Source organism: Geotrypetes seraphini, chromosome 10 (genome assembly GCF_902459505.1).
Source record: "Geotrypetes seraphini chromosome 10, aGeoSer1.1, whole genome shotgun sequence".
Taxonomy (NCBI): Eukaryota; Metazoa; Chordata; class Amphibia; order Gymnophiona; family Dermophiidae; genus Geotrypetes; species Geotrypetes seraphini.
The window spans coordinates 98,756,899-98,782,337 of NC_047093.1; the positions used below are offsets into that span (position 1 = coordinate 98,756,899).

Below are 25,439 nucleotides of genomic sequence, written 5' to 3' on the forward strand. Positions count from 1 at the left end.
ATCTTTTAGAAAACTGGAGAAAGATGAAGTGTCATGCCTAGAGGACGGGTCAGATACAGCAGAATCATCCTCATCTGAGGAACATTCACCTTCAGAGAGAAAGGGTTCCTCTGAATCTCCCCACAGATCAGGATCCCTGACATGGGAAGTACGGTCCCGAGACTCTGGAGTAGATGGTTCTACGTGTCGGGTTTTGCGCACCGACTTACCCGACCTCATTGATACCGAGCCAGGAGATGTAATTGGTGGCACCGGTGCCGAAGTCTGCACCGACTGATGTTGAGCTCTCGACTCCGGTGCGAGGACTGGCATCGATACCGATGAGGTCGAGTGAAGCGGTACCGAAACAGTGGATGCAGACAGCACCGGCTGTTCCACTATCGGTACCGGTGGCTCAGTGCGGACCGGCACCGGAAGGTTCGGTGCCAGGATAGCTGGAAGGAGCTGTTGTAATTGCTCCTTGAGCTGCACCTGGAGGATGGCCGCAATACGGTCATCAAGGGATGGCACCGGTACCGCCTTTTTCTTTTGTGGTACCTGCGGTGCCGCTCGACGCCCCGGAGATGAGGAGCCCGATGTCGAGGGACTCACCTGGCGCCTCACAATCGGCAGGATTGGGCTCACTGCACTCGAGACCGGAGGACGCTCCAGCGGGGAAGGCTTCTTAGCCGGCTTACCTGAATGCTGGGACGCCGATGCGGTGTTGCGCGGCGTCGAAGAAGAGGGTGTCGACTGAACTGGTGCCGAAGCCGGAGTCGATGGAACGGGGTCGGACATCTCGGCACCGAACAGTAATCGCTGTTGTATTTGGCGATTTTTCAAGGTTCGTTTTTTAAGTGTGGCACAGCGGGTGCAGGTGGAGGCCTGATGCTCAGGACCCAAACACTGTAGGCACCAGTTGTGTGGGTCCGTGAGAGATATAGGCCAAGCACACCGCTGGCACTTTTTAAACCCTGGCTGAGGGGGCATGAAAGTAAAAACGGCTTCAGCCAAATCGAAGGCCGAGGCCTCGATGGGGGAAAAACCAAAAATGAGGAAAAAAATGAAAGTTTTTTTACAAAAGTTAAAGAAAAGAAAAAAGGCAATAGAGCCAAAAAGGTTTACGCGAGCGGGAAGGCAAGATAGAAAAAATTTTCAACAGCCGTTGAAAAACGCGTCTTCTTAGCTCCGTGGAAACTAAGAAACTGGGGACCGCGCGCCTCTGTTGGGCGGGAAGGCACTCGCGCGTGCGCGGTGCGGCCTACCAGAACTTTCCAAGTTCTTAGAGTGCAATCACTCTAAAATTGTCCGTACCAGGGCTCCGTCGGTGCCGTCACCCATCAGTCAAGAATATGCTGCCTGCTTGTCCTGGGATAAAAATGGCTACGGACCTTTATGTGAAGAAAATAAACAAAAACAATAGAAAAAGGAAACCAATATGGTTCTCCAAACTAGTAGCAGAAAGGCAAAAGAGTTGGTGGTCCTGAAATATTAAAAAAACCAAGAAGATGAGTACAGGAAGGACTACCAGGTGAAACTGAAAGAGGCCAAGAGAGAGATACGTCTGGCTAAAGCGCAGGCAGAAGAGTAAATGGCTAAAAATGTAATAAAAAGGGAGACAAACATTTTTTCAGATATATTAGTGAAAGGAGGAAGATGAAAAATGGAATTGCGAAACTAAAAGATGCTATGAACCGATATGTAGAGAGTGATGAGGAAAAAGCAAATGTGTTGAACAAATACTTTTGTTCTGTGTTCACGGAAGAAAATCCTGGAGAGGGACTGAGATTGTCTGGCACGGTTACACAGGAAAATGGAGTAGATTCTGCACCATTCACGGAGGAAGGTGTTTATGAAAAACTGAAGGTGAACAAAGCAATAAGACTGGACGGGATCCATCCAAGGATACTGAGGGAGCTCATAGAGGTTCTGGCGGGTCCTATTAATGACTTATTCAACAAATTTCTGGAGATGGGAGTGGTTCCTGGGGATTGGAGAAGAGCGGATGTGGTCCCTATTCACAAAAGCATTTGCAGAAATGAAGCGGGAAACTACAGGCCTCACTTCGGTTATTGGAAAAATATTGGAAGTGTTGCTGAAAGGATAGTGAACTTCCTAGAATCTAATGGGTTACAGGATCCGAAACAACATGACTTTACTAAAGGTAAATCTTATTTATTAAAAAATTTATATACCGCATACAACTATGCAGTTTCTATATCACACTAAATCTATTATAGTGTAGTGGAGAATTGTATATTATACACAGCAACAAAAACGCTCCACTCTTTTGGCTAAGAGCAGTGCCTTGAACGTAAGAAAAAGCCTTGGGTCTATTTTAGGTTAAGCAAACGTGCTTAAACCTCCTCCACCCACATCATTGGCTCCAAAAAAACTTCTGTACAGGCTTTGCTCAGCCGCTAGGCTTATAAATTCCAGCACGGGGCAAAAATTGCTTAATGTAGTAAAACTTAATGTAGTGTTGAAGTGTAAACGTAGTGTCACTTTAAAGCCAACGTTTCACGGATACTACCGCTTCTTCAGGGCTTCCTGACACCCCTCTTCTTCACACTATTGTGCCTTTTGCTCACATACATAAAATATTGTTTCCCTACGATTATCACATATAACATAGACATGTCTAAACAACATCATTAATCGTCCCTGTTATAAACAGGGATACAGCACAAATTCAATCAATTCAGAAATACAAACACGCTTTAAATCATACATTGCTGAAAAAAAAAAAAAAGATTCTAAAAGGTGATTATCAACTGAAATATACCTTAGCATAAGAAGGCATTGGCAAATAATTTAGTTTTCAGCATTTTCTTAAAATTCATCCTCCCCCATACAAAACCGCAGGATACCAGGCAAGGCATTCCATAGTTCTACGCCAGCCACAGATATCATTGATGCTCCGATTCTACCCTCCAAACTTAATTTCATCTCATTTACATCTCTAAGCTCTCTTCTCATTTTATAGATCTCAAAGAATTCTTGTAAGATCTTTGGGGATGTATAATCGCAACAATCTTAAACTGCACTCTTTGTTGCATAGGTAACCAGTGTAGTTTCTTCAACACAAACCTGATTGAATTTTTTTGATTAGGTGACCAGAGAACTGGATTAAGGACATATGTATGCTAGATGGGATTTGTTATGTAAAATCTAGAATAACTATTTTCTCAATTGCCGGTAAGAATCTCTAGAATTCAATCCAGGTATAATGAGATTATGCAAAGATCATATGTCTTAAAAAAATTGTTATAAACACAATTGTTTGTGGACGCCTTACTCTAACTCTGTGGTTATTATTTGTTTTAGATTTAAAGGATTCTGTATTAAAGAAATTTTGTGGGGAAGATTGACTTATTTGTTTACTGCATTTTATAATGTTTGTTTGTGCTTGAAATTGAAGATGTACCGTATTTTCACGCATATACCGCGCACCCGTGTAAAACGCGCACACGGGTATAGCGCGCGGGAAACCTAAATTTATGTAAAGAAATTATTATATACCGTGCACATGCATATACTGCGCATGCTGCTCCATGAATTTAAATCTCCTTCTGCCGTCCCGACTCTCCTCTCGCCGCCCTGCCCTCTGCCCCAAGTCTCCTCTCGTCCCGACTCTCCTTTCGCCGCCCTGCCCCGAGTCTCCTCTCGTCCCGACTCTCCTTTCGCTGCCCTGCCCTCTGCCCCGAGTCTCCTCTCGTCCCGACTCTCCTTTCGCCGCCCTGCCCCGATTCTCCTCTCGTCCCGACTCTTCTTTTGCTGCCCCCCCCGACATCCGATTCATCCCCCAGCGCCCCCCCCCCACACAGAGAAGCTGCCTACCATTGGTTCCCGATGCCAGTGAGCCCTGCTGCATCCTCTGCCAGTAGTCCCGCCCCTTCTCTGAGCCCTGCGCTGCTTCCTCTGCCGGCGGTCCCACCCTTTCTCTGACTTCAGAGAAGGGACGGGACCGCGGCAGAGGAAGCAGCGCAGAGCTCAGAGAAGGGGGCGGGACTGCCGGCAGAGGAAGCAGTAGGGCTCACTGGCATCGGGAACCAACGGTAGGCAGCTTCTACGTGCGGAGGGGGGCGCTGGGGGATGAATCGGACATCGGGGGAGGGGTGCGAGCAGTCCTTCGGGGTGGGGGTGCAAGCGGTCCTTCGGGGTGGGGCAGGGGGATGAATCGGACGTCGGGGGGGGGAACTATGAAAAAAAAATTTGTACAACGCGCTCACGCATATAACGCACATGGTTATGCATGGTTTGTAAAATCGTGTATAACGCACGCGTTATATGCGTGAAAATACCGTAAATGTTTTGTACATCGCTTAGTTTTAAGCGATTCATAAATTTTTAAAATAAATAAATTTACTTAGGCTTCAGCAAAGCCTGACACGGTTCCTCATAAGAGGCTCTTGAACAAACTTGACGGGCTGAAGTTAGGCCCCAAAGTGGTGAACTGAATTAGAAACTGGTTGTCAGACGCCAGAGAGTGGTGGTTAATGGAAGTTGCACAGAGGAAGGAAAGGCGAGTAGTAGAGTCCCTCAGAGTTTGGTGCTGGGGCTGATCCTGTTCAATATGTTTGTGAATGACACTGCTGAAAGGTTAGAAGGAAAGGTTTGTCTTTTTGCAGATGATACCAAGATTTGTAACAGAGTAGACACCAAGGAGGGAGTGGAAAACACGAAAAAGGATCTGCAAAAGTTAGACGAATGGTCTAATATCTGGCAACTAAAATTCAATGCACAGAAATGCAGAGTAATGCATTTGGGGATTAATAATCAGAAGGAACCGTATATGCTAGGAGGAGAGAAGCTGATATGCTCGGACGGGGAGAGGGACCTTGGGGTGATAGTATCCGAAGATCTAAAGGCAAAAAAACAGTGTGACAAGGCAGTGGCTGCTGCCAGAAGGATGCTGGGCTGTATAAAGAGGCGTAACCAGAAAGAAGGTGTTGATGCCCCTGTACAGGTCATTGGTGAGGCCCCACTTGGAGTATTTTGTTCAGTTCTGGAGACCGTATCTGGTGAAGAACATATGAAGATTTGAAGCGGTCCAGAGGAACATAAGAACATAAGAATTGCCACTGCTGAGTCAGACCAGTGGTCCATCATGCCCAGCAGTCCGCTCACACGGCAGCCCTCTGGTCTAAGACCAGCACCCTAACTGAGACTAGCCCTATCAGCGCATGTTCTTGTTCAGCAGAAACTTGTCTAACTTTGTCTTGAATCCTTGGAGGGTGTTTTCCCCTATAACAGCCTCTGGAAGAGTGTTCCAGCTCTCTACCACTCTCTGGGTGAAGACAACAAAAATGGTAGAAGGTTTGCGCCAAAAGATGTATGAGGAAGAGACTGGAAGCCCTGAATATGTATACCCTAGAGCAGTGTATTGCAAACTCTGTGCCACAATACACTGGTGAGGAGGAAAGTCATCCACGCTGGCTGACTGCCTACAGGATGTGCCTCTCGTGCTCTGTGTTCATCAGACATACCTGTCAAAACCTTAAGTAAGAATGCAGTTATAATGAACAATTGTGTCCTCTGTCGAATAGATGGGATGGGCTGAAAGACAGTATAAAAAATGGAATAAGTGCATCTACACAATTCCCAGCACCTCTCCTCTTAAGTGCTGCATAAGCAGCCAGGGGCATAACCACACTGAATTAATAGGACCCCATTACTAGAGGTTAACTGTTCCAAATAGGCTATAGCGTTGTAAACAATCTTGGCTGACCTAGGTCTAAAATTCACAATTTGGTTGAGTATAAGAGAGCAAACTTTATCTTTTTTGAAACTGTTGAGCACAGATTAGAGTTGCGCAGGGACAGAAATCCCACCCATCCCTGCCAGGATCCTCTCCGTCCCCACCCGTCCCTGCCAGGATCCTCTCCGTCCCCACCCGTCCCTGCCAGGATCCTCTCCGTCCCCGCCAGGATCCTCTCCTTCCCCGCCAGGATCCTCTCCGTCCCCGCCCATCCCCGCAAGGAATTACCTCCATCCCCATAAAAAGCAGCAATTACTTCTGACAGGATCATCAATTCCACAGTTTCTTTTGCTGTTTTCCTTGTGGAATCTCTTTGGTGGAACCCTTTTTTTGTTTTCTGTTCAGGTAATTAACTTATAAACCCCCTCTTTTACTAAGGCTGACGTGTCCATTATATTATATGGACGAACCCTGCTTCCAAAGCCTTCCATCCCCGTGGGAGTCCCGTTGGCTAGAGGGGGGTCCCTGTGGGAGTTCCATGGGTTATGGGGGGATTCCCGCGATCCCCGTGCAGACCTCTAGCACAGATCGATGCAAACTCCCACTGCTGTGTGCAGATACCCTTGTGGATCAGTCGTAGAAATTTAGAGGCCATAAAGTAAACCCCTGGGTCAGTTGAGGATCAGAATCTTGGTCAGGGTGTGGGACAGCTGGTTATAAGTTGAGGTAATTCAGCACCTGCTCATCTATAAAGTGCCACCGGAAGTCTCTTAGTATACATATATTTAAAAGTGTTCATCTCTCATACAAGCCTGCCTAGAGGGGGAGCACGGGACAAGATTCCCCCAGGCCCTGCCTTCAAAAGGGGGGATGCCTGGTGCTGGCAATAGAAAAGCTTTCAACTATTCCAGTATGTTTCTCTTCCTTCCCCCCCTACCTCCACCCACCCCCGTCCTCCTGCTCCTGTGCCAGGTTATCTTATCGTGTTAATGCTGTTCTGGCAGCCACGAGTCCTTCTTTCTGCCACCTCCTATGAAGTAACTTTCTGTTTCCGCATAATTTGGATGCAGCAGGTAGAAAGACCCATGACTGGCAGAGCAGCATTAACGTGATAATGCAGCACAAGAGCAGGAGACTGGGCCAGCCTTTTGCCTGCCACCAGAGGCCTCCCTTCATACCCAGGTAAGCAGCAGGGGGCCTGGCACAGGAGCGGGAGACCGAGCAGTAAGTTACTGCTTCACAACCAGGTAGTTCATTTGCATTTAGACTATTGGGGGGGGGGCATAGGGGGCCTTATTGTTTGTTTGCCCAGGCCTGTCTTTGTCTCTCAGTGGCCCTGCACTCACATATTAAACAGTGTGTATAGATCTATAGTGGTAAAAGGAAGCAGGGGAGACCAAAGGCCCATTGGTTAGATACAATCAAGAATGACACAGGAATGAACATCAAATAATTGAAGCCCTTGAAAACAGGGAAGTATGGCGAGTGTCGCTTTGTGTAAATGCTATGCCCTAGCTGGTGACAGTGCTAGACATACAAAGGGCTGCTGAAAAATTCTCCATCGAGGACTATGCACTTTGTCTAGTGATTTTCTATTCTTTTCATTCCATAGGAAAAATATGGATCAAAAAGTAGAAATCGCTGGACTAAGTGTATAGCCCTCGATGAAAACTACCTAACTTTGTTGGTTGGGCTGAGAACTTTTCAGCAGCTCCTTGTAATAACCCCGCACATCAGAGATGAATTATGTTTAGACTTTGAAATTCTAATGTACCATGACAGCTGATTTTAAAGGTAATATTATGGGTTTCTGCAACATTTTTCCTTCTTGTAAAGTACGTTTTTGTAGCTAAAGCACATAATGGATTTTTAAAATTAATCACTGTATTGTCTTGAATGAAGTGCGGAAAACAGATTTTTGCTCATCAGGCACAGCTTCCAGAAACACAGTACTGTACCTCTAATGGAGGCTTAAAGACTGTGGCTAGCTTCTATTACTGGTAACTGCTTTCATTTTTTCCATTGAGGCCAAGAAACATTATTTCAATCAGTTTTATCTAGTCCTCAGTAACACTGGCCTGGATAAGCCTGAACCATACAGCTCCTAAACAAGATCAGCCCCGCCTAGTACCTAAATGGGGGATCATCAAGGTAAACTGTAGACTATAGAAGGCAATAACAAACCTCTGCAGTATTTGGACAAGAAAAAGGCCACAGACACTGTAATGGGGCAGTGACTGCCTAACCCTTACCTAGAAAGAGGATATGAAAAAACTAATGCAAGTGTGTATTTTTTAAAATCAATTATGGGTGGAAAGGACAACAATCCCAGATGAAGTCATTTATAAAAAGGGACAAATGGCTCAGTCATAGTGTTGTGATCTGTCATATATATTCAAGTTCAGTTCCTTGTTCCAGTGAGGGCAGGTGATGCTTTCATAGAGGTGAAACCATAGTGGCCATAATTAGGTGTATACAGTATGTACCTAATTCTAGAGCAGTGTTTCACAACCTAGTACTCAAGATCCACCAAGCCCTCAAGGTTTTCAGTATACCTATAATGAATATGCAAAAGATAGATTTGCCTACAGTGGAAGTAATGTATGCAAATTTAACTCGTGCTTATTCATTGTAGATATGGCAAAAGCCTGACTAGCTGGGATTCCTGAGGAATGGGTTGAGAAACCCCTGTTTTAGAGCTTCCTTTGGTTGAAGACTCGGTATATAAGATTAAGTTTTAGTTTAGTTTAACATTGAGGGATACTCCCAGGGTTAAGAAGGAAGGATTATAATACTATAGTTCCATTATCAGATGGTTCCCATTGAACTGATAACTGAAAAAAGAGTAGGAGGAACACTGGGCTAAAATAAAAATATAATTCAGACTAGTGATGGAAAAATTACTCACATGCAAGCAACTCCTGAAGTAAGGTTCTCTTTGGAGCTGATTTACCCATTTAGAGACCACTGAGGAGAGTGAAGCAAATAGCTGCTAGGATGGTCTGGTAAATATCCTATTTACTATTTTGAGTTTGATAAGTGGCTCCCCCAAGGCCAAAATAGAGGGCAATAGGCTGATAATGAATGTATATTAAGGAATTTATGTAGATTCTGCTCCATGGCACAGAATTCATTATCCACATCATTAAAATACACATTCTGATTATTATTCCTTTTTGAGGTCCGTAAAGTTGCTCAAAGGATGTCCACAACAGTTGAAACAGGAAACATATTAAGCATCGTGAAAGAGTGATATCTCTTGATCTAGGGCAGTGAATCGCAAACAGTGTGCCTCCCAAGATTCCAAGTGTGCTACGGAACACTGAAAAGGAAGAGCAGCGTCAGCCACCAGGGCAGGATTAATTCTTTGAAGGCCCCTACGCATGCAAGTACATTGGGCCCCTCTGGCCCTGCCCCATTTATCTGTTTTCTTATTTGCTTCTTTATTTCCACTTGTATTTCTTTCTTTCTTTTTTAATTCAAAACAAACAAAGATTAGCATACCAGTGCAGTTTTTCTTCTATGCAACCCCCAAACATCTCTGAACAAATCCCCCGTCCTTCCCTTCCCACTTACTTACCCAGGACTTTAACTCTGAACCCTTTCCATACGTATATAAAAGCGTTCAAATATATTGTAAAGCAGTAATACTATCTGAAATATAAGTCTATATTAATAACCAAGTTTACAACGTCTCTCAACTGCCTCACTCTATGTCGACCAACTGTAACTCATATGTATGTATAAACAACCAAATCTGTAACTCCTCAAGGGACTATAGCACCAACATATAATTCTGAAATGTTTCTTGGATACTAGTCAGAAAGAATTCATTCACTGACTATACTATACTCACTTTTATAATCACTCTATAAAAACAATGTTAATCTGGGTCACTTAGAAAAACTATCTAACAGATCCATTTCCTGATGTTCACATCCTGGTCCTCCAGTAAGAGAGAATGTTGTTCCTTGAAGGAACAACACAACCTTATTTTATTTAAGAAAGGCAAGTGTCTGCAGCCCAAAACAGAAATGGTCTCCTTCATTTTTAGACTGCATCATTTTACTATTCTTATGGAAAATTGTATGAATACTGTTAAGAACATAAACCAAATACACAAAAATTCAGAGTAATGCCCCACCATTTCACCACAACTATCAGCATACCAGTGCATCCCTGCAAACATGACATGTAGTTGGAATCATGCACTTTGTTTCCATGGAAAGTTCAATTTCCAAAACAAAACAGCCATTGCAGAAGCAGACAAGCACTAACATCACATTCTTAGATTACAACCACCAACCTGTTTGTGATCCCCACCCTGGAGACATTCTCCCTGATCCCCCATGCAACCACTTCTCCCCGTTTTATCACCCTTTTTGTTTTGCCATTCTTTTCCCTGCGATTCCCCCCAAATCAATTTTCTTAGCTGCTTCCTCTCACCTCCTCCTGCCCTCTGCTGTGTTCCACAGCATGCTGTTCCAGTCTTGCTGTCATTGGTTCACTCACCACTTGCTGAATTTTCATTGGGTCAGCTGGGGGCCACAATAAACCAATCACCTATTGCCTCAGAGTTACTGAAGTCACTTGTGATTGGCCCATTGTGCTGCAGCACAACCAATGAAAGAAAATCAGGATGTTTGCCAGCACTGCAATGTGGAGAAGAGAAAGCTGTGTTCCTGCTTCTCTTTAATCAATAGCAATTCCCTGTGCTAGCCTCTCCTTCCCCTACTTTGGGGTCTCTGATGCAGAAGTTTATGTAAATTTTAAACATTAACGGTGGCGAGTTGGAAAGCAAGGCAGTCTTAACTAAGGGATCGGTATGCTTCTAGTATTTCTAGTTTTTACTTACATGAAGGCAGGACCCAGGGCAAACCGCTACCCCCACCCCCCGGTAGCCAAAATGTTCCTTTTCAGAGGGGCCCCGACATGGCAGCCGTTCTTACAAGCTGCTGGCCGCTGCCCCAAAGTTTTCCCTCTGTTGCAACTTCCCGTTTCCAACAGGGCAGATTGCCGCAGAGGAGAAACCTTCGGGGCAGCTGCCGGCAGTTTGTGAGAACGGCTGCCATGTCGGGGCCCCTCTGAAAAGGAACATTTAGCGTTTAAAGGAGATGTTTAAGGGAGCTGTTTAAGTTTGAACCGCGGGGCCCCGTAGATCTGTGGGGCCCAAGGCAGCTGCCCTGTTTAATCCCCCCTAACACCGGCCCTGAGGCCCCCCTGACAATTTCAGGCCCTAGGCATATGCCTCCTGGGCCTACCCTTTAATCCAGCCCTGGATACCAGACCAGGGAATGAAAGGGAAGGAGGACAGTCTGGTAGCGCTATAGAAATAATAGTAGTAGTAGAAAGAGATGCCAGATTATGGGAATGAGAGGAGAGAGATGTCAGGCCATGGAAACGGGGAGGGAAGAAGAGAGAGAGGAAGGGAAGACACAGAAAGGTAGGTTTTGAGAAGAAAGCAAAAAAACTGAAAAATTGAATGTTAAGTTAATGCCCAAGATGGATGCAGTTAGAAAAACATACAGGGACTCATATGTGAATACTAGTCAGTAAATTGAATGAAATAATAAATAGGAGACTGACTATGTAGATACTATGTACCAGTGGGAAGAGAGCAAATGACTCCTAAAAACGCTCAGAGAAGTGAAACTCTGAAGGGGAGGTGGATACCTTCCCTTGGGGCAAGAGTTTACCGTCCAGTCATTGCATTTTACTTTACAGAACTTCACTTTCTAGCCACTGGTAAAATTGTGAACAGTTTAAATAATTTATAAATTGACAAAAAATTGTTCAAAAAATTATACAAAAAGACTCTTGCTCATTGGAAACTATACACTTATCTGTGCAAGCTTTTTAAAGTTTTGTGGTTGTACAGGCTCTTAGGGGTCTCAACGCGGCCCCGTTTCGAATATTCTGCTTCAGGAGACCCGATGCTACACACTGTGACACCTCTGTTGTAACCACATTATTCCAAGAGATGATCGTTTTTTAACTTCAAAACCTCCAAACGTTTGGAGGTTTTGAAGTTAAAAAACGATCATCTCTTGGAATAATGTGGTTACAACAGAGGTGTCACAGTGTGTAGCATCGGGTCTCCTGAAGCAGAATATTCGAAACGGGGCCGCGTTGAGACCCCTAAGAGCCTGTACAACCACAAAACTTTAAAAAGCTTGCACAGATAAGTGTATAGTTTCCAATGAGCAAGAGTCTTTTTGTATAATTTTTTGAACAATTTTTTGTCAATTTATAAATTATTTAAACTGTTCACAATTTTACCAGTGGCTAGAAAGTGAAGTTCTGTAAAGTAAAATGCAATGACTGGACGGTAAACTCTTGCCCCAAGGGAAGGTATCCACCTCCCCTTCAGAGTTTCACTTCTCTGAGCGTTTTTAGGAGTCATTTGCTCTCTTCCCACTGGTACATAGTATCTACATAGTCAGTCTCCTATTTATTATTTCAAGATGGATGCAGGGCAGATAGTGAAGAAGGAGAGAAAACCAGTCAATGGATAAGAAGGCCCTGGAAACATCTTAAAAGCACAGAAAAATAAAGTCACCAGACAACAAAAGTAGGGAAAATGATTTTATTTTCAATATAGTGATCGAGATGTGCCAGTTTTGAGAATTTATATCTGCTGTGTATATTGTATGTATATGAAAAATGAATGGGAAAAATTGCATTACAATTAGTAAAGGGGCGGGATCTGGGGAAGAGCTTGGGTGGGTCTAGAGTGGAGCTTGGAAGGTCTGTGGTTGGGATACTCAGTTGATATTTGTTAGACTTCCCTGCTGCCATGCCCTGCTGGCATTTCAGGACCTGTCTGGAGGGCCTCTGCGCATGCGTGGATGTCGATGTGATGATGTCGTGCATAAGCGTGATGTCATCACGATGACATCCACACACTTCCAGGTGCCTGGAGTCATGGCCACTACCTTTAGTGTGCCCCGGCTTGTGAAAGTTTGAGAGATACTAATCTAGGGGCATGTAGCCAAAACAATCTTGTCTATTCAGTCACAACCTGTAGGGTGAGTTTTATCCTGAATCAATAGGAATGAAGGCTTATCATATAACAACTGTGTGTGCTGAATTTGTGGTTTTATGTGCGCTCCCTGCTTTACCCCACTTATAATTTTAGTATGCACATTTAAATATGCTATTTCCGTGTTTTCACTCACAATAATAAAATGTTTTATTCTTTTTAATATCCTCTAAAATGCACAATTCAACTCCATGGAATATAACAAAAAGCCAGTAGCAAGACATGTTGAAAATGCCTTTTTTAACAATAAAACAAGTATGAAAGCATGATTTTCTAATCTAGATGGCCTGGTCAAAAACAACTTCATGCATTTCTTTTGGAAAACTGCCAATTTTGCCCACCTCGTTTTCCATCCCCAAGAAAATCATTTCCAATGCTCATAGGAATTCCTATGAGCTGTTATTGCCGCGGCCGGCGCTAAAAACGCTAGCGCGGTTTTGTAAAAAGGTAAGTGAATATAAAAACATAATTACAACAATATAAATTGATTACCCATCAGCTTGAAACCCTAACTCACTCAACAGTACCAACTTATCCAAAAGCCTGCATAAACAAGTTGGATTTTAGTTATTTTTAAACCTTACATAAGGTTTCACACTTCATGGCACATCAGGTAGGACATTCTACATTGTAGGAGTTGCTATAAAAAAACTAGCATTCTTACTCATGTTAAGCTTAGCTTCTGGCTTTGACTGGACTAATAACAATCTCTTTCCAGCAGAATGCAATTCCCACAGGGTCTGATTCTGGAACCTGCTGCATGTCAATCACAGTCAGGCGTCACTTCCAGAATCGCAGTGAGCAGGGATCTTAGGCGCCAGAAATATAACCCAGGGTTTAGCTGACCTACATTTCCGGCACCTAGGGACCTATCGGAATCATGGCCAGTGGCGCATAATGACGCCAAAGTCCAGCACTCCCCCCCCCCAAACATTCCCACTTCTAGGGGAATGCACCACTAGCCACCAGGGACCTAGGTACAAGTCCTGGAGGCTGCATAACAGTGGCTATTTGTTTTTTAATGAGGATTTAATTGGGTTTTAATGGTGCAACCAATTATCACATCACTTAAACCCAATTAAACCGCTTACATTAGGTGCCGGTAGACATGATCTATGTGTCTGCTGGTTCCTAATGTAAAGAGATTGGTTGTGAATCCGGACCAAATAGCAATTCACTAAGGTAACTGGGGCTACCATTTGGCTGTACATTGCCTTGTAACTAGGAGGAAAGGCATATTATAAGTGTTATAAATCCAAGTTTATTAAAATTTTGATAAAACTCCAATCATAACTTCTAAGCATTTTACATTAAAATAAAAGGAAACAATCAAGAGTCAAAACAATAGAAACAAAACATTCAGTAAGACAAACTGTACAAACATGACGTACAATAAAACAGGAGGAAAGTGGGAAGAAGAACTACTCAACATCTTCTTCACGTGCCCTCCTTAAAGATCATCGGTACTCGTCGGGCCACGTCATTCGCCGTTACTGCTCCCACAATCTGGAACTCCTTACCAACCCATAGAAGGGCAGAAAGCAATCTTGATAAATTCAAAAGAAGTTTAAAATGCTTCCTCTTCAAAGATGCTTACAAAAGTTGATCCTGTTCTCAGATCACTCTGAACTATTTAAACTTTACCTTCAATGTATACTTTTCTTTTAAATATTGTAAATCTTAGTGTTGTAGGCAGATCGTGTGGGATGAGATGTTTGTGGATGAAGGTAAGTTCTTTTGTATTTTGGGCTTTGAAGGAGAGAATGGCGATTTTATAAGTAATTCTGTGTGGTATAGGCAGCCAATGAGCGTTTTTTAACAGAGGAGTAACATGTTCAAATTTCTTCATGTTTGTGATCATTTTTATAGCAGAGAAAACACAGCTCTAACAACCAAACAGCATAAATTAAACCTAATTTTCCCTTATAAAGTCTGCTGAAATCCTGACATTTGCCATTTATTAATGCTTGTATCAACGACCTATAACAGTAGCTTCCGTGTATAAATTTAAATCACTTGCACAGTTGTACTTTATATTCCTTGTGTGATTAATAGCAAAACTTGGAAGTTGTGACATAAGAACATAAGAATTGCCACTGCTGAGTCAGACCAGTGGCCCATCATGCCCAGCAGTCCGCTCACGCAGCGGCCCTCTGGTCTAAGACCAGCACCCTAACTGAGACTAGCCTTACCAGCGCACGTTCTTGTTCAACAGAAACTTGTCTAACTTTGTCTTGAATCCTTGGAGGGTGTTTTCTCCTATAACAGCCTCTGGAAGGGCGTTCCAGCTTTCTACCACTCTCTGGGTGAAGAAGAACTTCCTTACGTTTGTACGGAATCTATCCCCTTTCAACTTTAGAGAGTGCCCTCTTGTTCTCCCTACTTTGGAGAGGGTAAACAACCTGTCCTTATCCCCTTCAGTACCTTGAATGTTTCAATCATGTCCCCTCTCAATCTCCTCTGTTCAAGAGAGAAGAGGCCCAGTTTCTCTAATCTTTCGCTGTACGGCAGCTCCTCAAGCCCCTTAACCATCTTAGTCGCTCTTCTCTGGACCCTTTCGAGTAGTACCGTGTCCTTCTTCAGGTACGGCGACCAGTGCTGGATGCAGTACTCCAGGTGAGGGTGTACCATGGCCAGGTACAGTGACCAGGAATGGAGAGGGGGCCCTATGTGCAAGTTGGCCTAGGGGCCTATAAATTTGTAATCTGTACCTAGGTCAGAGGGCAGGGAAAAAATAGCACATGTGCATTTGACTTTCGAATATACATATATGTGTGCTGTTTTGCTTCTTCCCCCAACACTACAGCACAAATAGCAGATGAAGAGTAATGCTGGGATTTCTCTTTGAAAATCTGCATGAAGTATGTTTAAAAAGTGCCCTTGTAGTTTGCAACTAGGTGGGCTATATGAAATTGCCATCATTTGCTCTCTTATCCCTCCCTGTACTAATACAGTAGTATAAAGAAACGGCCTAATGATTAGCACAGCATATTAAGTACCAGGGGATTGACGATTCAAATCCTATTGCTGCTCATTGTGATCTCGGGAAGGTCACTTAATCCTCAATTACTTCAGGTACAGGCATTGAGCCTAGAATTTGCACTTAATGCACTGTACAGTAATGCAAGACTTTACTGCATGATAAGTGCAAACCTAACACAGTTACAAGTGTGTGTGGAGCATTCTTAGTATGTCAGTTGCAGGTGCTGCAATAAAATGCCCATTACCGTGCATTACTCCAATTGAAATTAATGCAGAGACATTTAGTACTTCTGTGCAGTGGTATACCTATCATATGTAACACCCAGGGCCAATCATTTTCTAACACCCCCTTCCTCTATATCAGGGGTAGGGAACTCCGGTCCTCGAGAGCCGTATTCCAGTTGGGTTTTCAAGATTTCTCCAATGAATATGCATTGAAAGCAGTGCATGCAAATAGATCTTATGCATATTCATTGGGGAAATCCTGAAAACCCGACTGGAATACAGCTCTCAAGGATCGGAGTTCCTACCCCTGCTCTATATGAAAAACATGATTTTTTAGTAATAATCCACATGTTGCATGCTGCTGTCACTTTAAATGTAGGCTCTTGAAAATTAGGCAGGTACATGGCATTTTCCCACTATCCTGGAATTCTGCGAGACCTGACACTACCAGATTCGCCCACATACTCAAACTATCTTTCCCCTCGTTAAAAGGCGTCATGTATACAGGGAAATTAGGGAAATCCCTTTTCTTCAAATTCACTGAGCTTTGGAATAACCTCCCTGCCCCGCTGCGGAACCTAGGCTCATTCCAATTATTCCGAAAGCATCTGAAAGCCTGGCTTTTCTCCAAAACGTAAAGCTATCTATTTAAAATGTAAAGCTATCTATCCTCTTCATAACCTCTAATTTCTTATTATGTCCTTCCCTCATTTATTGAATTACCTGTAAACCGTGCCGAGCTCTATCTTTATGGAGATGATGCGGTATACAAACTTAAGGTTTAGTTTAGTTTAAGAGTGTACCTAGGAAAAGGCAGCATCTTACATACTGCAGTGAGTAGTAGAAGCAATTAAGGTGTGGACTAGTATAGACAATTTTACATATCATTCATGAGTGTGCCTCAGCCCCACCACTCCGCCGCTGTACTATCTTATGACTGCGTGGAGATTTAAGTGGCACTTCATCACTGCCTGCTCATGTTTGTTGTTTATATAATATTTCATGTGTTTTTATAGAAATAGTGTGAATACTTAGCTTATCAGCCAACGTCTGGGAGTCTAACCCGACATGTTTCGCGCCTTCCGGCGCTGTATCAAGGGTCTCCCGAGAACGCGCTTGTCACCCGACTCATAATACTGTTAGGCCCAATGACATCAGAACAGTGAATTGTAAACACTGCTACTGCCGGAAGAAGATCAGGATGCTGACCCTCAGAGCACCCCCTTATGGGCTGCATCCCAGGCACATCACCCCCCCTCCCCCGGTATGCCACTGCTTCTGTGTTAATGCCACATTTGTTAGCATGCGATATGTAAAGTGTGCTGGCAATGCCCCTTCTTCACTCATGCGCATCTAGTTAAGTTCCTTAACAGAAAATGCTATTAAAGCATAACACCACATTCTAATTAACATTTTCTGCATACTCTGTTACCACATTAGCCGTTTCTGTGTGCTAAGTTACATGTTATCAGCTTAATGCAGTAAAGAGCCCTTTAGACTGTAAACTCTCTATAGAGAAAGGGAAATACCTACCAAAGCTGAATATAACTCACCTTAAGTTACAATGAAAAAGTGAAATCCATCTAAATATCTTCTACTATAATAAAATGCTAAGCGCGCATGTGCACTCCTACACTGCCGGAGCTGGGAGGCCTGTCGGTTGACTCGCAATGGGAGGTTCAGTGGGGTCGGCTGCACAGCGGTGGTAGTGGCAGGGGGAGGGGGGAGATGGAAACATACTTCTCAAGGGTTATACTGCAAAGGGGGATGGGAGGGAGGGAGGCAGGCAGGCTTCGGAGGGTGGGGGTGAGATAAAGTCTGGAAGACAGTGAGGGGAACATAGGAAGGAGGCACTTAGGGCACTAAGGACACATGGCAGAGGCATTGGGGGCACTAAGGACATGGGAAGGAGGCACTAAGGACATGGGAAGGAGGCACTAAGGACATGGGAAGGAGGCACTAAGGACATAGGAAAGAGGAACTGAGGGCACTAAGGACATGGGAGGCACTGAGGGCACTAAGGACATAGGAAGAAGGCACTGAGGGCACTAAGGACATAGGATGGGACACTATGGACATAGGAAGGGGGCCACGGAGAGACAGGCAGGCATGGCGCAATAGAGAAATACAGGCAGGCAGGGGGCCAGGGAGAGACACAGATAGAAAGAATGACAGACAGCCTCCAAGAAGAGAGAGAGAGCCAAAGAAAAAAACCCAGATATCTACTCTAGCACCCGTTAATGTAACGGGCTTAAACACTAGTCTAGTAATAATATAGGTTCAAGAGCCAGTGTTCTGTGGCAACTAGATTGAAATCAGGCAGTCTCCCAATGTCTTAGGTCATTCTCCATGATTTGCCTAATGGTTAGAATATCAGGCTGACAACTTATTTATTCAATTTTCTATATCGTTCTCCCAGGGGAGCTTAGAACGGTTTACATGCATTTATTCAGGTACTCGAGCAGTTTTCCCTCTCTGTCCAGGTGGGCTCACAATCTATCTGGGGCAATGGGGGGGATTAAGTGACTTGCCCAGGGTCACAAGGAGCAGCGTGGTTTTGAACCTACAACCTCAGGGTGCTGAGGCTGTAGCTTTAACCATTGCGCCACACTCTCCCCTGGTTGACACTAAGGGAGCCAAGTTCAAATTCCACTGCTGCTCCTTAAGATCTTGGCCAAGTCACATAGCATCCTTTTTACAAAGCCGTCGTAGAGATGCTACCACGGAAAATGCACTAAAGCCCATAGGAACTGAATGGGCTTTGGTGCATTTGCTGCAGGAGAATTGCTACTGCTGCTTTGTAAAAGGGGCCCTTAATCCTCCATTGCCTCATATACATACTTTAAACCATTTAACTGGGTAGGAGAGGCTCCTATCTGGTTAAATGGTGCTCAGCTGCCTATTTAAGGATATTCAGTGTCACTTAACCTAGATAGTACTGCTGAATATCCCTTCTAACCATTATATTGGAAACCAGCTGTCTTATGGGCCTTCTGGGGATGGAGTTGGCACCCATCCAAGTAAATGTCAATTTTCAGCCCTTAACCGATAAGTTAACCAGACACATTGGACCATAGAAAAAACAGTCTTATCTTTGTCTGGTTTAATTTATCGGGTTGACAGCTGAATATTGACCCTTATCTGGATAAGTGCCAACCAGTTGCACATATCTGGATATTCAATGCCAGTGTCTGTACATGGCCTGGCATTGTATATGTGGACATAAGAACATAAGAATAGTCATACTAGGTCAGACATCAATACACCAGTAATCCCATTTCCACAATCCAGATCACAAGTACCTGGCAAAAACCCAAGTAGTAGCAACACTCCTTAAAAGTATTTTCCTATAACTTCATCAAGTATTCCCTAGTCTTTGTAATTTTTGATAGAGTAAAAAAAAAAAAAAAATAGATCCACTTGTACTTCAACACCATTCAGGGTTTTGTAGACTTCAATCATATCTCCCTTAAGCCGTCTCTTTTCAAATCTGAAGAGCTCTAAGCTCTTTAGCCTTTCTTCACACGAGAGTAGTTCCATATCTTTTAATATCTTGGTTGCTCTTATTTGAACCTTTTCTAATTCTGCTATATCTTTGTTGAGATATGGCGACAGGAATTGAAAGCAATACTCAAGGTGAGGTCGCACCATGGAGTGATACTGAGGCATTAGACCATTCTTAGAGCTGGATTCTCAAAACTCAGCGGTAAAATCCGGCGAGCGATGCAGTGGTCGTAATTTGACTTTTACGGGCAATTCTCGGCATAATAGCATGCAAATTATATGAAGCAGGGAGCCAGTAAGGATGCCTCTCAGTACCAAGCATCAGCGCCAAATCGCGCTCCTGTTCATGCTGCTCAGCGGCCAAAGGAACTCGCAGCAGCCAGTTAGCAGCAGTGCAGGAACTTGGAAAGTTCGCTTCTGCCCCCTGCACCTCCACCGGGGATCGGCAAGATGAGGTATGAGGCTAGGGCAAGGAGGTGGGCAGAGCCTGGCAGTGGCGGCGGCAGCCTGCAATAATTCTGGGAGGAGGTGTATTGTTGGCTTGAATATAAACCGGGACCCCCATTTTTGAGCCAATTTTTTGGCCCCAAAATCCCAGTTATATTCGAGTATATACAGTAAAATAAAACAGTTTCTTGATCATATGTCTCTTTAGCTATAAATTACAATATTATTTTTAAGACTTAGCTAAAAGGAAAGATTTATAAACTATAAAGAGTTTTACCTCATGCAAAATTGTCATTTCTTTAATAAGACATTAACTATTTTTTCTGAGGCCCTCTAAGTACCTACAAATCCAAAATGTGGCCCTGCAAAGGGTTTGAGTTTGAGACCACTGATGTAGGGGTTGGGAATTACTCTCACTCCGGTGCAATGGGCCATACCACTAGTAATAGTAGCGCCAGTGTAGGTAGGAGAGGGCAAAGGGGTTGAAGAGGCTATAAAATAAACCCACCAGGATGTTTGGAAAAAACCCCCCAAAAAAACCACCCAATTAGGCAGGAAAATCGATTCAATAGGCTGAATCAAATTGAATTGAATTGAAATTTTTTTTCCTGAATTGGGCAACACTAGTCCTAACCTTTCCTCCAAAAACGTCCCTTTCAGTTCTGGGCGTATAGCGGGATTCAGAGGCCTAAAATGTCCCTGGATACATCTAAAAAGCCATTTTGATTATCGACACTTGGATGACCTGTCTTTTAGGATGACCAAGTGCCGACTTGAGTGGGTTTTTAGACGTATTTAAGTTTCGATTATGAGCCCTATAGTGCATAAATGCAAGGGGGTATTCACATGTGTGAAGGATGGGCAGGGCTGCCACTTGCACTATCCCTTGCCACATTTAGGCACCTGCAGTTAAAAATGGTGTAAGTCTACCTAAATGTAAGGCACGCTGATACTAGATTACACTAATATTCTATAACAGAATCTTAGTACCCAGATTCAGTTCTACAATGGGCTCTCACCAAGTGACATTGGGGCATTTAAAAGGAGGCTCCCACTTATAGAATTGTCTCCTTAATCTCCAGAGGCTTTTTTGGGTTTCCCAGAGTATTTTCAGGTTTGGTTTTAGCGTGCACTACTCACAAATAATGAGGATACGTTTACAATAGAACATCTACTGAAGGCATTGTTTATGGTGCCTATTTCAAGCCTATTCTATATAGAAAAGTAGATGCCTACGTTTGTTTACAGAATACTAGTGCCAGCAGCCAAAATACACTTACATTTAAGACACAAGCACTTACATAAGCCCTATAGGCTCTTTGTGAGCTAGAACACATGTAAACTACAGTATTCAATAATTTATGTATGCACACCCTCCAACAAAGTTTTAAAAGCCCGTATACTCAACAACGAAATTAAAGGACACAATATAGAAGACAAAAGCCACAATGCTCGAAAGTAATAGTTCATCTGCCACAAAATTCCAAGTGAAGACAGTTTTATTAATTTTTAATATACCGACCATCAACAGGTATCTAGCCGGTTTACAATAAAATTTTAAAATTGAGATAAAAGGTTAAGCTTATAAAAGTAAAATTATGTGAGGAAGAAAAGCCAAAACTAGATAGACAGAAAGGTCCTTATCTGAGGACATCTACCATATTACAGTAATATTACAGCACAGTCTACCAGGACTGACATATCTCCTGCAAATAAAAAGAATACTATAATAGACAAAGTGAAGTCAACCAAGCAAATCTAGCTTTTTATGATGTGTAAATTATTTTATTGCAGGAGATACATGCAAATGGGTAACACAGTGTTTAGAACACAGGCCTAAGATATTTTATGATGTGTGTTGGTCAGTTCATTAATATTCTCATCCAGCTAATGAAAATTTTCCAGCTTTAATACCTCTGGTTTTATTTTGGGGCTCAGCTTTGCTCTATTTTGCATTTGTATTATATCTATTGCATTATTTGTACTGTGATTGATTGTTGTAAACCGCCTAGAACTCTTAGGTATGGCAGTATATAAAAATAAATTATTATTATTATTATTTTTGTGTTCTCTGCCCCACATCTCTGTCCTCTTTTTCAGTTCTTTTTTCATTCTCTGTCCTTCAGCAGAGTATATTGAATTATTACCATTGTTCTAAAGCTCCTTTCATTTCCCCTTTTGCCTGTAGCCTCTTCATCCTCCTATTCCTCCTTTCCTTTTCATCAGCTTCTTTCTCCATGCCTTCCTCCTTCCTTTCTACTTCGAGTGCTTTTCCTTCCTTCTTCCCTGTATCTAAGCTTTCCCCTATCCACCACTTACTGTTCACCACTTTCTATATTCTCTCTCCCACTCTTCCCTAAAATTTGCTGTTTCTTCACCTCTTTTCATGTTCTCTTTTTTCCTCCTCTTGTAACCCTGACCTTTCCCTATATACCCAGGAAATTTTACAAAAAATTACACAGAAGTACATTGAGCCCCTTTCCTAGAGAGCTTACACTCAAGTCAGTACATGAGGCAATTGAAGATAAAGTGCCTCCTCCAAGATCTAATCAACAATGCAACCCAAGCTGAAATTTTCCTCCTCCTGCTTATCATTTCTAGAGCACTACTAGACATACACAGCACTGTACATCAAAACAGAGAACAGACAGTCCCCACTAGACGGAATTTAACCCTGGATTCTCCACAGCTCTTTACTAGGATCATTACTCTGTGCCCATTTGCTCTTAGGAATTCAAGGCCAATACAGACAGCTCTTTACAAATTTCAAATCTAATATCTAAAAATTAAGAGTAAAAATTGTTTATTGATAAAAGATGATATGGGGGAAACAAGAAAAGAGAGAAGTCTACTTGGCAATGCTTCAGCTAAGACAGAGAGGAAATACTAGGGCCCAATAATTTCAGATTCTGGTAGTGACTGACACCAACACAGAGCCTTAAGGCAGCTGAAATCAGATTATTATTATTCAATCACAGAAATGGTGAAAGGAGACACAAGAAACTGTAATGTCTTGCCTAAGGTCTCATGCAAAATGAGTTATTAAGCCAGAATCTGAAACCATATTTAACAGAACTTTACTGTTGGCCATATTTAAAAATGAGTCATCGAAAATATTTTAAACATTTTTCTGCTAAATCTAATTTGTTCTGCATGGCCAAACCTTCCTCCTCTGGAGTCTCTCGTGTTTGTTTCTTGCAAGCAAATAACATTTAGGGAGAAAGACTCTACCTGCTAATCGAAGCAATACTACCATCATTTCAGCAGGCAGGCATGTCCTGTTGGCAAGGGTTTCCCTGCACCTCTCTGCAGCAGGCTGGCTTTCCCCCTCCGCTCTCCTGAAGCTCAACCATGCCGCCCAGGGCCAGAGCCTCAGACTTACTTACAAGTCCAGTCTCCCTATCCTGCCGTTAAGTCCCAATACAGCACGCAGCTGCAGGTTTCTAACTACTGCCTGAACTCTTCTGGAGAAACGAATGCCATGTAGCTGGCTCGACAGATCTTATGATTTTTCCCATGTCAGAGCTATTTTGCGTTCCTCTAGCAGCCTCTCTTTTTAGTTCGTAGTTCCGATTCAAATGCGTCCCTCATGCCCCCCTCCATACTGCTAGTTGAGATACGAAAGAGACTCGGGGGCCAGGGATGAGCTGTACCTCCATGGCACTGACACCTCATCTGCAGCCTGAATCACTTCCATCCATTCCTCATCCCCCCCCCCCCCCAAGCAGGTGCAGGGAAAAAAAAAAAATAAAGCTGATTCGTTTCCATTGCTCACCTTCACCTGGCCGTGGCTGTTCCGGTGCCGTTCGTTTTTGCATTGGTGGCTATTAGCGCCGCCCGGCAGCCCAGTCCTCAGTTTAGCGCCATCTTGCTCCTTCCATACTCCCCGCAGGGGCAGCCCTATGGGGTCGCGGGAAAGGGAGCGGAAGGGTTGCGGTGTTCCGTCTGTACGAGCATTGGCGGCTATTAGCGCCGCCCGGCAGCCCAGTCCTCAGTTTAGCGCCTTCCTGCTCCTCGGGGAAAGGGAGCAGAGCGGCCTTCCTCGTTCTCTGCAAGAGTAGGGAAAGGCCTGTGTGTGCTCTTTCAGCGCCAAAAGCATCTTGTCACCCCCCCCCCCCCCTGCTCTCAGCATCCCTCGGCTCTGCCGCACATACCTGTTCGGCTCCTCTGCAGACTCCCCAACTGCACTTCAGGCTCAGCATTGCCCCCGCTGGCCCGCCAGAGCTAGTGATGGGCTCTTAAAGGGGCAGCGGCGGGCGATGCAAGCTCAGAAAGCCTGTGGCGGTGATGAAGGTGATGAGAGGGCCTCGGGAGACTAGGTGAACGCTGTTTACCTTGGCGGGCGAGAGACGAAAGGCCGCTACAACTAAAGTCTATAAATAGCAGGGAAGTCAACAAGTGTCTCAGTCCCGCAGTCTTTTTTACCGGTCGCAAGGATGAACAAACGCTTTCGTTATACCCTTTGCCAGCTAACACACGCTTTTTTTTTTTATCCTTTTGCGCCTCCGATTATATTTTCTGGCTGGAGTTTAAGGCGCTAACAAGTCGTTGGGACTTGCTTTGGTCTTATTCCTAAACCTCTTGGCAGTTTTTTTTAATCGAAGGTGCAGCCTTTTATTATCACTAGACTCCTCATTATGTGTTTCAATTCCTTCTTACAGACTGCTTTTTTTTCTCAGCTATTTAACATTATCTTTAAATGTTAACATATTTCTATGTGGTACTTATATGAAAGTTGTGAATGGAAAATATCTAATATCCAGAAAAATACCAAAAAGTGAAGTAACTATGGATATGATAGTCTGTTATAAGTGCTTCCGAATTTTATTCTATCCTGAACCTAACTGGGGAAAGACCTCAAACGCCCAAATATCTTAAAGTGCTAAAAAGCAAAAACACATCATCACTAGTCAAAAAACCCCCAGTTTATTTTTTCTTTCTTTTTCGTGTTATTTAAATCTAAATTTCTGTGCTTTTTAGAAAAATGTCTTATTTGATTGATAACAGACAGTATCAAAATGATTTTCCTGAATTATACTTTAATATGACTTTTTTTGCATATTATTTTTAACGTCAGCCATTAAATAATGAAAGTAGCAGTACGTTTCACTGCTAGGCAGCTTCTCCACATGTATTACATGCTTGGGAGAAAAGCCAGGCTTTCACCTGCTTCCTGAAGTAGAGGTAGTCTCAAGTTAGACAAAGCCCCTCTGGGATTAAGTTTCAGAGTGTGAGGGCTACTCTTGAGAAGGCTTGCTGGTGGGTATCACATGGTACAATTTCTTTTTGAGGGCCTAGATAGTGAGGCTCCTTGAGAAGACCTTAGAGGTCTTAAAGGTGTGTAAAGAGCTAATGTGGAGCAGCATTTAAAAAAAAAACAACCCAAGCATCTAAGTCTGTTTTGGGCCTAGAACGCTAGTCATTCAAAGTCAGAAATGTCCAAAGTCCATTCTTGAAAAATACGTCCCCCCAATTTTTTTTTTTTTTTCTTCGAGAATTGTCTACTTCTACGTCCAGCCATTTGATCATCCAAACCATCAAGTCGTCTATCTTTATACC

General features: G+C 43.4%; 1 protein-coding gene across 5 annotated transcripts in view; it reads right to left on the reverse strand.

Annotated features, from left to right (window-relative positions):
* The window catches only part of AJM1 (apical junction component 1 homolog), a 125,306-nt gene extending 101,359 nt beyond the window's left edge, over nt 1-23,947 (reverse strand). For 2 of the 5 annotated variants that reach the window (XM_033960270.1, XM_033960267.1), the window contains exon 1: nt 23,656-23,947. The gene's annotated coding sequence lies outside the window, so the exon portion shown is untranslated. Of the gene's footprint in view, nt 1-10,126; nt 10,191-23,655 lie in introns of those variants that run through there. The other 3 variants (XR_004540803.1, XR_004540802.1, XM_033960268.1) reach the window with 3 other exon arrangements.
* Between the last annotated feature and the right edge of the window lie 1,492 nt (nt 23,948-25,439).